An 11379-nucleotide genomic window follows, 5' to 3' on the forward strand; every position below is an offset into this window, starting at 1 on the left:
CAGGTGTTATCATCTAGGAGCCTCTCTTCTAGTTGTTTGCAGTGAGTCAGAAAATCAAGTAGGACCCTACAGGGAGCAGACACCACCATCTTGGCCTTGAAAGGCTGATCTTTGAGTCAACAAAGGGCACCTTTTACTGTCCACCTATAGCAAGGCCAGGTGACCTCCTCATCCCTTGTGGGCCTTTTCCCACTGTTTGAAAATCTAGACTACCCTGAACAGAGCTGAGTGCAGCCCTGAGAGACACCTGATATACCCTAGGCATCCATTTCTTCCATCATCCTAAGACCCACACTTCAGTTTAAGGAGCCAAACCCATATTATCCTTCTTGGCTCCACACTGCCTGTCTGGGGTTTGCACAAGCCAATGCACTGTAGATTTGGAACTTTTGGGATCCCAGGGAGTCCTTAACTTTACAGTCTCTCACTCTTGTTCCAACGTGGGCAGCGCTCCTTTCCCAGAACCTAGGCCTATCTTCGTCACAGGGAGGAGGTCACAGACTGAGACTCTAGTTACTGTCTCAACCCTCCTCACTGCGTCTGAGGACCAGATCACGTTCTTGTTCCCACCATCCCCAGCCTCTCGCTTGGAGAGTAAGAGCAGCCCTGAAGCCTTGTGTGTTTTTTAAGCCAGGTATGTTTTAAGTTCCTAAGATTCCAGCCCAGGGTCCTCAGCGTAGATGGGAGCCACTGTCATCAAGAACTAGCAGCAGCCCTGCAAGTTAGAACAATGCCATTATAATATACTGCACAGTGAGACTGATAGAAAGGGCCCTGTGGCCCTCCATCAAGTCACCGGCGCATCTGAAACACGTGTGTGCCTTGTCTTCTCAAAGTTGCTATCGTGCAGTCAACCCATCAACTGACTTCCTGGGAGAAACTTCGAATCAGACAGACTCTCTGGCACGCACGAGCTGGCATCTGTCAAGAGCGGTTTCTGAAATAGGGTTTACAACGTCTCTTATTTTACCACCGCAATCACCCATATTTCTCTAAGCACAATTTAAAAAAATAAAATAAAATAAACCCCTGAAAAGTAGAGAGTTCTTTCGGCTCTGAAATCCCTTCAAGGCTGTCATCTTGTTCTCGTCTCCCCTCCCCGGAGCATCGGTCACCTTCCCATCCAGCTCCCCCACCAGCAACTTCAGAGGAGCCCAGCTTTCCCATTCCCCCATCTCTCTGCATTGCCATTCAATGCCCCCCTGCTCAGCCTGCCCTCGTTGTTGGACTCTGTTCAATTCCTATTGTCTACAAGATAGGGAATTTTTAAAAGTTGCTTTGTTAATCAAATGGCTTCTTTTAAAAAGTTTGCTCAGCATCGTGTGCCTCTTAATATGTGTCAACTCCTGTTTGGATCAATGGACGTGGGATGCGGTATTAATTATTCATTTTTTTTTACAGAATGGAAATTAATTATTGTGCATGGGATTCTAAACACATATGGCAACAGTGCCGGCTGGACCAGCCCCCCTGCCAGGATTTCGGAGACTCAGATTCCGAGGTAATATGTTGTTTTGCAAAGCCAAGACCTCCTAAGGGTTCCAAGATAGAAGAATTGAAAACCTGACATGTTTCTGTACGTGGTCCAACTCCCGAGCCTCCTCCAGTGTGCCCTGACTTCTCGCTATCTCTCCTATCCATGCAGGGATGGGGGGCTTCCCTGTCCATCATCCCAATGTCTGTGTCCATCCAAAGCCCTCCCTTTGTGGTCCCTGCTTCCCAGCCTCCTTCCTGCTGCAAATGATACCAGTGCTCCCTTCTTAAGTGAACCTACTGGGACAGTGACTGGGACCCTGGAACTCCCCTGGCAATAGGTTCTGCCTCCAGTACTTTGTCTGGCAGTGGCTGGACCACAGCTGCAGGCCCCTTCACAGAACCTCATACCTTCTCCCCTGTCCTTGCATCCACTAACGACCAGGGCTTAAGACACCAAGATGTGACTATTATCATCAAGGAGAAGATGCTCCCACAGGTACCCGTCCTCTTCAACAATATTGAAGGACAATAATTCCTGGGATGGAGAGGTCTGAGAAGAGCAATTAAGAGTTCATTCGAGACATGCCTGTGGAGACCTTGAGCATAAGAGAGCAGAAACGTTTCCACCGTCATCAAGGCAGTCGCTGTTTGTGTCACCTTGTTGTTATTGTTACAGTTGCTGTGACAAGGTACCCGAGAAGAGTGACCTAGGGAAGCGAGGGTGAGCCAGTCTGTGGGGGAGGGAAAGCATGCGGCAGAAGTGTGAGGCCACCGTTCACATTGAGTCTGGGGTCAGGAAGCAGAAAAGAGAAGCCACCAGGGCTTGCCACACTTTTTCCAGTTCATTCTCGACTCAGTGTCTTGAAATGATGATGTCCGTGTTCAGGAGGGGTTTTCTTTTATTGGCACTCTCTCTGTCTCTCTCTGTCTCTGTCTCTGTCTCTGTCTCTCTCTCTCTCTCTCTCTGGCAACACTCTCACAGACAGGGCCAAAGGGGTGTCTCCCAAGTGATCTGAATCAGACCAAGTTGACAATGCGGATTAGAGATCACCGTGTTTAGTTCCCCCAGTGCCTTTATGGCCAACCTCTCACTTTTCTACTTCATTACCTAGCACAGTCGTCGGAGAAGAATGAAACCCCTCAATAAATACGTGCTGAATGATCCTCGACCTCAAAGAAATACATCGAAGGATGAATGGAGTTCGATGGCTTCCAGCTGGCAAAGAGAAAAGAACAACAACCGAAACCCAAAGCACTTTAACCAGTCTAGGCTTGAGCATCTAGACACCTGTGAAGCATGCAGGTGAACTCGATGTTGGGCACGTCACAGTACCACCTCAGGCTGCGTCCTCTTACCAGCTCTCAGGCCCACTCTCCTAGTGACTCTCAGTCAGGCTCTTGCATCTTAGTAGGAAAGCTGCCTCCATAGCACCAACTGTCCCAGCAGCTCAGGTTCAAATGTGTGCAGGAGGGACGAATGTCCATCCTCAGGGGCTGAAGTCACTCCCTTGCACAATTGAGGCTCCACGGCTCCATACAACTGGACACCCGAGCCTTCCTGAAAGAGCCACAGTGATTCGGATCAGAGCTGAAGAGTCTAGAGCAGAGCCAAGGGACATGCGCAGCTCTGAGGCCAGCAGTGGGCAAGTGCCCTGTTCAAGGCCACGCACCAAAAACCAAGGGAACATTACTGACCCTCACTGCCATCCTGGTTCCCATGTTGGAATCCCCCATCACATGCCCTGTCTTTGCCAGTCTCTAGTCTAGCTTGTTTGTCAATGACTTGATCTCAGCCCAGGAAGACACCCATTTATTCATTAGTCACTGTCTTTTCCTCTCTTTTTAGTGTGTGTGTGTGTGTGTGTGTGTGTGTGTCAAGTGTGCTCACCTATGCAGACACATACAGAAGCCACAGGCCAATCTTCCTCTATTGCTTTCCAGCTGTGCCTCTAGGCAGAGGTGCTTGCTGAACTCAGAGCTCGTCATCTCAGCTAGAGTGCTGGGATGGCAGCATCCTCAAGGGTGCTCCTGTCTCTACCTCCCAGCACTGGGCTTTAGGTGCACAGTACCACGACTGTCTGTGAAGCGGGATGCTTTGTGTGCACATGCAGCATGCTGGCCTTGAGATGGAGTGCTGGGAGTATGAACTCAGGCCCCTGTATTTTCATAGAAATGCACCTTGCTTTTCATAAATGAAGATTGAAAGAATTTATTAACAGTAGGTCTTTTAAGGAATATCTCAAAGGACTGTCTCATGAGATAAGCTTTTGATGGTCTGATACAAACAACCAAGTAAATAAACCGAATAGATTAGTTAATTGATTAATTAATAGAATTAATCAATAGGAAATCAATGTAAACTCACATGTTTAGACTATATTTAAAGAGATTGATTCAGTGAATAAGCAAGAGGTAGCATTTCCATAGACACCCTGCCATGAGCCAACAACCTTATATTCTGAACACAGAAGTGAGCAAAGGCAACACGGAATGGGGGAGGGCAGTGGGACTGGCAATATTAAACAACACATGGAAAACAGCTACAAAGGCAAAGACACACAATGTATGAACAGGTCAGTTCTCATTCCTGACATTTTTTTTTCACATGTCACAGAGACATGGAGAGGATATGCGTTCTGCATGAGATATCATCTGCTACAGGATTCGGGGCCCCCTAAACAAGTCCATGTTCTTAGGATCATAGACCTTGGTCTTCCAGGAAACACGCACACACACGCACACACACACACACACACACACACACACACTTCCTTCATATATGTGATTCCCTGGACATTTCTAGGAAGGATGCCCAGTGATATGTTGATGTTTGACAATGAGCATTTCAGGCAGATTAGAGCAGTGTAAAGGGGACACACACACACACACACACACACACACACACACACATGGCCATGCTCCATCATCTGAGGAAGAATGGTGGGGAGACTTGTGCACAGGCCTAAGGCAGGGGCTAAAGGGTCCTAGACTCCACCACCAGGAAGACAAAGGCAGAGGGAGGCCCCATAAATCTTTACCCAGATTCTCTTACAGTAAATACAGAGTACTGCCAAGGAACAAGGCTGCACGTATTTGTCCATCTTTCCAGTGTCCTCTGCTCTGTCTCTCCCTACGTTTAATGGCTTTGACATTCTATTCAGACACCTTGTAGCAGCTCCCCTCTGGGTTCATCTGATTATGTTCTCCTTGCTGGACCACAGTTCTTGACAGTTGGAGAAAGCCTAGTAAAGAAAGAAGCTGCCTCTCTCCTTCCCTCAGATCAGGAGTTTCTGATATTCACATCGTTTTATTGCAAAAACAGAAAGTTACTCAATTTCTTCCTTCATTAAATACACATTTCCTCCTAAAACAACCAAAATTCACATCTTATTTCATTTCTGTTTTATCAGGCACATCCCAATATTGAATAGGACCAACCCCACAGTCAACTAATAATCTCTAAGTCTTTTTCATATTAAACCCATTAAACTGCAGCACCCCATCCAATTTTCCAGTCCTTGTTTGGGGGGTTTTATCTGTTTATTTTTAATAAGTATAGAAATGTCTCTTTCCCCCTGCTTAATGAGTCTCTGTCTTGGTTAGATTCGACATCCTGATGCCCTTGCCTCCTGTATCCTCGTGGACTTGGCCAGGCAGCCTTTTAACCACTTTCCCAATAATCCTTGCTATTCATGTTGGCAATAGAATTACTGAGCAAGGCAGAGCTGAGGACTAAGCCCCAGCTTTACAGATCTTAAGTGATGACCTTTGTTCTGGACCAGGTCAAGGCTGGAGGGCACCTCCACCCCCACCCCCATGCAGTGTCCTTTCTTAGTCTGGCTGCTTGGTGGCAGTCACTAGTAAGGAGGGTTAAAGGCAGGACTTGCTAATTACCAACACATGCTTGGAGCAGCATTTCTCAGCACCAGTGTTAGAAGGGGATCTCCATCTGGGGCTCCAGTTTGAAAGAATTCCATTCATCCCACAGATATTTTATGCATAACCACTTTGGGTGAAGTGTGCTTTCTTTTTTTAAATTTCTTTTTTTCACCCTTTAATTTATTGTCCAGTTTAGAATCAGAAACATCTTAAGCTGGAAAAAAAATAAAAAGGAAGGACCCCTCAGCCCCATGTACAGACTCATGTGCAGATGGGTCAAGAAGAAGGTTGGAATGTGTCTCTGATGCTGCCTGCCTCTCACTGGGAAGTCTCCCCATGTATCTTTGACTGACTTGGATTGGGGGCCCCATCTATAAATCACAAGGTAGTAACTGGAGCATCCTTTATCACTCACAGGGAGGGGCTGTACAGAAGAGCAAGGGATAGGAAGCAGGACTAGGCAAGCCCTGACTCCTTAGAAGTCATCTACTTTCGGTGGCCCAAGGAGCTACAAAAGTCCCAAAGAGGGAAACCAAGGCCCAGAGCCTATGAGCTGGGATGTTATCACTTTGGACAGGATGATGGCTATGTTTAAATACACACATACAACTCCTGTGCTTTCCAGTTTCATTCTTCTGCTGCAGCGTTTCTCATGCTAACCTCAGTAAATTCCTGTCCCTAGACTTCCTTAATGTATGCAGGTGTAGCTTAGCTCAGAGCACGTTTGGAAAGGCAGTTCTGTTAAGAGGCTATTAGCAGGGTATCATATCTACGACACTCTGTATTGGTTACTTTAAGGTTCTGTAATAAAATACCTAGCCGAAGCATCTTAAGAGAAGGAAAACTTTATTCTGGCTCACAGGTCAAGGCCACAGTCCATCATAGTGGGGAAGTCATGGGAGCTGAAGGCATTGTATCAACATTGTATCAACAGTGCATCAACATTGTTTCAATAGTGTATCAACAGTGAAAGCCAGTCTCAGCTTGCTTTCTCCTTTATATTCAAGCCAGAACCCCGGCCAATGGAAAGGTACTATCCACAGTTAGGAGGAGGCTCCCTATCTTATTTAACCCAGTCTATACGCTTTCTCACAGACATGTTTGTCCTCTAGGTCATCTATCTCCTGTCACCTTGACACCATCTGAAAATAGAATGGCGACATAGCCCCCTTCTTTCTGTAGGAGACAGTAAAAAGAATTGGGAAGTAGAGATACTTTGACAGGTCTGGGATGGGGAATGGGGGGTCATTAGGGGATAAAGACACAGTCACACAGCTGACCTAGCAGGTCCTCCCTGGTGACATCAAGATAAGGCAGTGGTCACTAAACACAGAAGAGAGAAGAAGGGGTGGGATGCTGAGCCTAGCACTGATCCCGTTGTTCCTGGGCTGACAGTGCCACTGCTCTGGATGCTGAAGGGTGCCCCACACATATTCCTCAACATGATAGGTTTGAAGAAAACAGACTGGGGGAAGGAAAGTTAGAGGGAGGAAAGAAAGGGAGAAGCAGGGGAGGGAGAGAGAGAGGAAAGGACCAAGGAGGCATTGATAGTACTATCTGGGTAAATTGTTTTAATTTTTAAAATTTTTTTCTTTAAATTCTTCTGAAGAAGACACTATTCCAAAGGCTGATATAGGTACTCATAGATTAGAAATAGCTGTTATTGTTTTGTTTAGAACTGTAACAAACACACTGGGATTAACATCCATGTGAACAGGCATCTGGATGCTCTACACGGATGACAGTGCTGACCTACTTTGACCATGCAGAGACAGGAACTTAAAGGGGTCTCACAGTTTGCCCTGGACTGGGAATCTGACCAATGATATCAAAATGACACTTTTCTGATATAGGCTTGTAGAGTTTGCACCAGCCCCTACAAATGCTTAGTGACCTTAATGATTTAGGAAAAATGTTCTGGTCTAACATATCCAAACACACGCATGCACATGTTTATAACACACGAGTGTCTAGAGATGCACATATTCATAAACATGCATACATGGCCCAGGCATGTATGCACACTCATTATGTAAGCTTTCAAAAATTTAATAATGCTGACAAATTACTTCTCATCATCAAGGGTGAATATGTAAGGAAGGGCATCCTTGCCATTCCAGGGCCAGAGGGGTAAGGACACAGGGACCCTGAGACGCTAGTCAACTCTGTTCAGAAAGTTCTAGGCTAGTGAGAGATCCTACCTCAAAATAAAATGCTACCCACTCCTGAGAAATGACAGCCTCTGGCCTCCACATGCAAATGCACACATACATACATACATACACACACACACACACATACACACACACACACACACACGGTGAGTGAAATACATTCATGGTGTCCTTAGCAGGGGTAGGGGAGGGAGATTTCACACTGAAGTCTGAGATACCCAAAGGAATGGACAACTTGTAAGGAGCCAAAACCCCAGCCTGGATTCCCCCATGCTAACCAATGAGATTATAAAACCAACTTTCTAAGCACAGCCTCACATGCTAGCTCCCACCCTACTCCGAGAATATACCCTTTCTGAACAGAGAACTGGCAGAGAACTCAAATTTAAAAAGTGCCAGATTTTATAGTGAAGGTTACAGTGGGCAGACCCAGAAGGGATGGACTAACCACTGGGAAGCCCCGTGCAGGTTTCCGTTGGCTGAAACAAGATGTATCCTGCAGATGAAGATTATGCTAATCAAACCTGGAGAATGGTGACAGTTTTTATTTCTTCCATTGTTCACAACTGGTGGATTGACAGTCATTTTGGGTAAAATGGAGGCTCCACGAAGGCAGCAGGAACCTATGGGTTTATGTGTCCAAGGACCTAGGAGAAAAGCTGCCAATGTCAATGTGAAGACATTGAATTGAAACATTGATAATTACTTGTTTCTTCCCACCATCCTCCTAGGGAGATGTGTGCCTTTTGCAGAGCCTTCTCTGTTGTCTTTCAGACCAGTCCAAAGTGTTAGCCCCAACACTGGTAATACTGGTAAATAAATTAATGCTTACATTTCAACCAATTTCTCCTACACAGAAAAGCACTCAGGCCCACAAGCTGACTCATGACGCATTCCCATGGTACGGAGAGGAGAGTCTTGTGCCTTCTGCCCAAGACTCACTGAAAAGTCATCACATCTCTGGGTTAACAGCCGTTGATCTTCCACTGCAGTCAGAGTGGGGCCTGCACAAAGGAGGAAGCAGAGTGCCAGCAGCATTGGGATTTAAGTGCTAGAAGCGGCCAGCACACTCTACCTGATCACTTCACCAAAGGACCCCAGACTCCATGTTTGACATTCAATACTTCAATATGATGGTCAGGGGTGCCCACATGGGGTTTCCACTCATGGTTAAACAGGACTCCATCATCAGGCAGTTCCAGGGCCTGACTCAATGCTGATGTGATCCTGCTCTTTTTAAAAAGTTGGCTTTATAATTTTGAAATATGGGTAATAACATACATTTATGCTGAGTATGCACATGTGAGTGCCTGTGTCCTTGAGATCAGAGGTGTCAGATCCTCTGGGAACTGGAATTACAGGCAGTTGTGAGCTGCCTGTCATGAGTTCTGAAAAGTGAACTCTGGTCCTCTGCAAGAGCTGATGCTGAGCCACCTCTCTGGCCCTGACATCACTCTTCTCTCTTCCCTCCTTTCTTTGTGTAATCCAAGGGTTTCTTTGTGTTACCTTGGCTGTCCTCCGTAGACCTGGCTGCCCTTGAACTCACAGAGATCCACCTGCCTCTGCCTCCCAAGTGCTGGCATTAAAGACATGTGGCACCGCCAGCAGCTTATTTCTTACTTTTGAAAGACCCGGAGTTGTCACTTGGCATTGTCCTTAATGTCCCTTTCACAAGGACAGACTGAGTGCAGTGGCTTTCCTGGCAGACTCCAGAGTCTAGTCACCAGTCAGGCACATGAACAGAGTGCAGAGCCCGCAGTGCAGCGCCCCCCTCTATCCTTCTCCATTGATCCTTCAGATGCAGCTTCCTCGATGTCTCCAGCCACCCTCTGTTTGTGGCCACTAGGTCAGGTCTGACAGTCTTTATGCCTTGCCCACCCCTCCAAGCTGGTGATCTTACCTGTCCCTATCATGCACATCTGACACGTCTTTCCACTTACCCCCAAACAAATATGCCTTCCCCTGCCTTGCTTAGCCTACTCCCATTGCCGAACCTCTCTCCTCTCCTCTCCTCTTTTTCTCTTCTTCTCCCCCCTCTCTTTATACCTCTCTGTCTCTGAGTCTCCCTTCCTCTCTCTCTTTTTCCCTCTCTCCGTGTCTCTCTGTGTGCACCTCTTCCATCCTCCCTCCTTCTCCTCCCTCCTTATTTTCTCCTCTCTCCTTTCTCCTTTCATGTGCCACCCTTGTGGACCCCCAAGCCTTCTCTTTCCCCTCCTTCGGCTCCTATTGTACAGGGGCCTCCAGTCCCTGCACACTCACCTGTTGTCCCATCAGACTCGGCTTTTGGCCAAAGGGACTGTATCTTTTATCATTTGACCCCTGGTGCCTGGCAGAGAGGCTGGCATATGGATGCATGCCAGGGTAGGTGGAACAGTAGCCTTCGGTGGACCCTCTGTGCAAGCCCCAAGCTGGAGCAAGAGGTACTACTTGGTACAATCTGATTCTGGGCCATGTTTTGCTTCTGGGTCTAGGTTGAGCTCAGGTCCTGAGCTGATTGGCTGACATCTTGCCTGTACTGGGGTGGGTGGGTTTCCCCATTGGTCTTCCTATGTTGGGATCTACTCCACCACATGACTCCCTGCATCACCCAGAGCAACACTCCCTGTCCCCTTCTGGCCACACACAGGCTCCTTTGCCCTGTTTTCTCCACACTTAGACAAGTCCTAAGCAGGGCTCTTGCCTGCTTTGTCTAACCCAAGGTGCACGTTGAAAGCCCAGAAATGTCATTACTCACAGAACAGTGACACTCTGGACTTGGGTAGCCTCTTTCATCAGGAGATCTCCGAGTACTTAAAAAATATTATCTCATTAATCCTCACAACACTCTCAGGAGACAGCTGGCAGGTAAATCTGTCCCCCACTCACCAGGAAAGAGAAACAATGCCACAGAGAGACACTGTGTAGAGAAGGGGGCCAGAACCACATAACGAGGCTCAAGTTTTCTGGCTGGCATCAAAGCCAGCTGGCTTGTCTCCCCAACGTTGGTCGGACCTATCCAGAGCACATTTTGTACAAATGTGTCTGGATCATGTGGGCAGTGACAAGCCTGGCACTGGGGGGAAGGACTCCAAATCACTGGCATGTTAGAACAGACACCTGTTAACCAGAAAAAAATATTATGCTCCTGGGGGCGGGGGGGGGGGGGGGCAGGGGTGAGAGCATGAGGACCTGGGTTTTGTTTTCCAAATTCATGTAAAAGGCGGTAAGTACATGGTAATGTGTGTTTATCATCCCAGTGCTAGGGAAGCAGAGATGGGAAGATCCCTGGGACTCGGTGGCTGGCCAGCTTGGACGACTCAGCAAGTTCTAAGCCAGTGAAAGACTATAGCAAAAAACCCAAGATGGACAGACACTGAGGAATGGCACAAAGGTTGTCTTCTGACCTCCACGTGCACTCGTGAAGCTGCACACACACACAGACATAACTAGAATAAGAATCTGTATTTTCCAGTAGCTCTGAGAGCCAAGGAAGCTTCCAACAAAGAGTAAAGAGTGGACCATCAAGTATGAGGGGATGGAGGGATGGCTCAGGGGTCAAGAGCTCTGGTTGCTTTTCCAAAGGACCCAGGTCTTATTCCCAGCACCCATGTGGTGATTCAAAGACACCTGCAACTTCAGTTCCAAAAGATCTAATGCCCTTTTGGGGCCTTCTCCAGAACCAGGCACACAAGGGGTTCACAGGCATACACCTGTACACAGAGAGGAAGGAAGGAAGGAAGGAAGGAAGGAAGGAAGGAAGGAAGGAAGGAAGCAAGGAAGCAAGGAAGGAAGCAAGGAAGGAAGGAAGGAAGGAAAAGAAAAGGTGGGAAGGAGAGGGAAAGAGAAGGAAGGAAGAAGAGAGATGGAATTG

The sequence above is a fragment of the Mus caroli genome, chromosome 12 (genome assembly GCF_900094665.2).
Source record: "Mus caroli chromosome 12, CAROLI_EIJ_v1.1, whole genome shotgun sequence".
Lineage (NCBI taxonomy): Eukaryota > Metazoa > Chordata > Mammalia > Rodentia > Muridae > Mus > Mus caroli.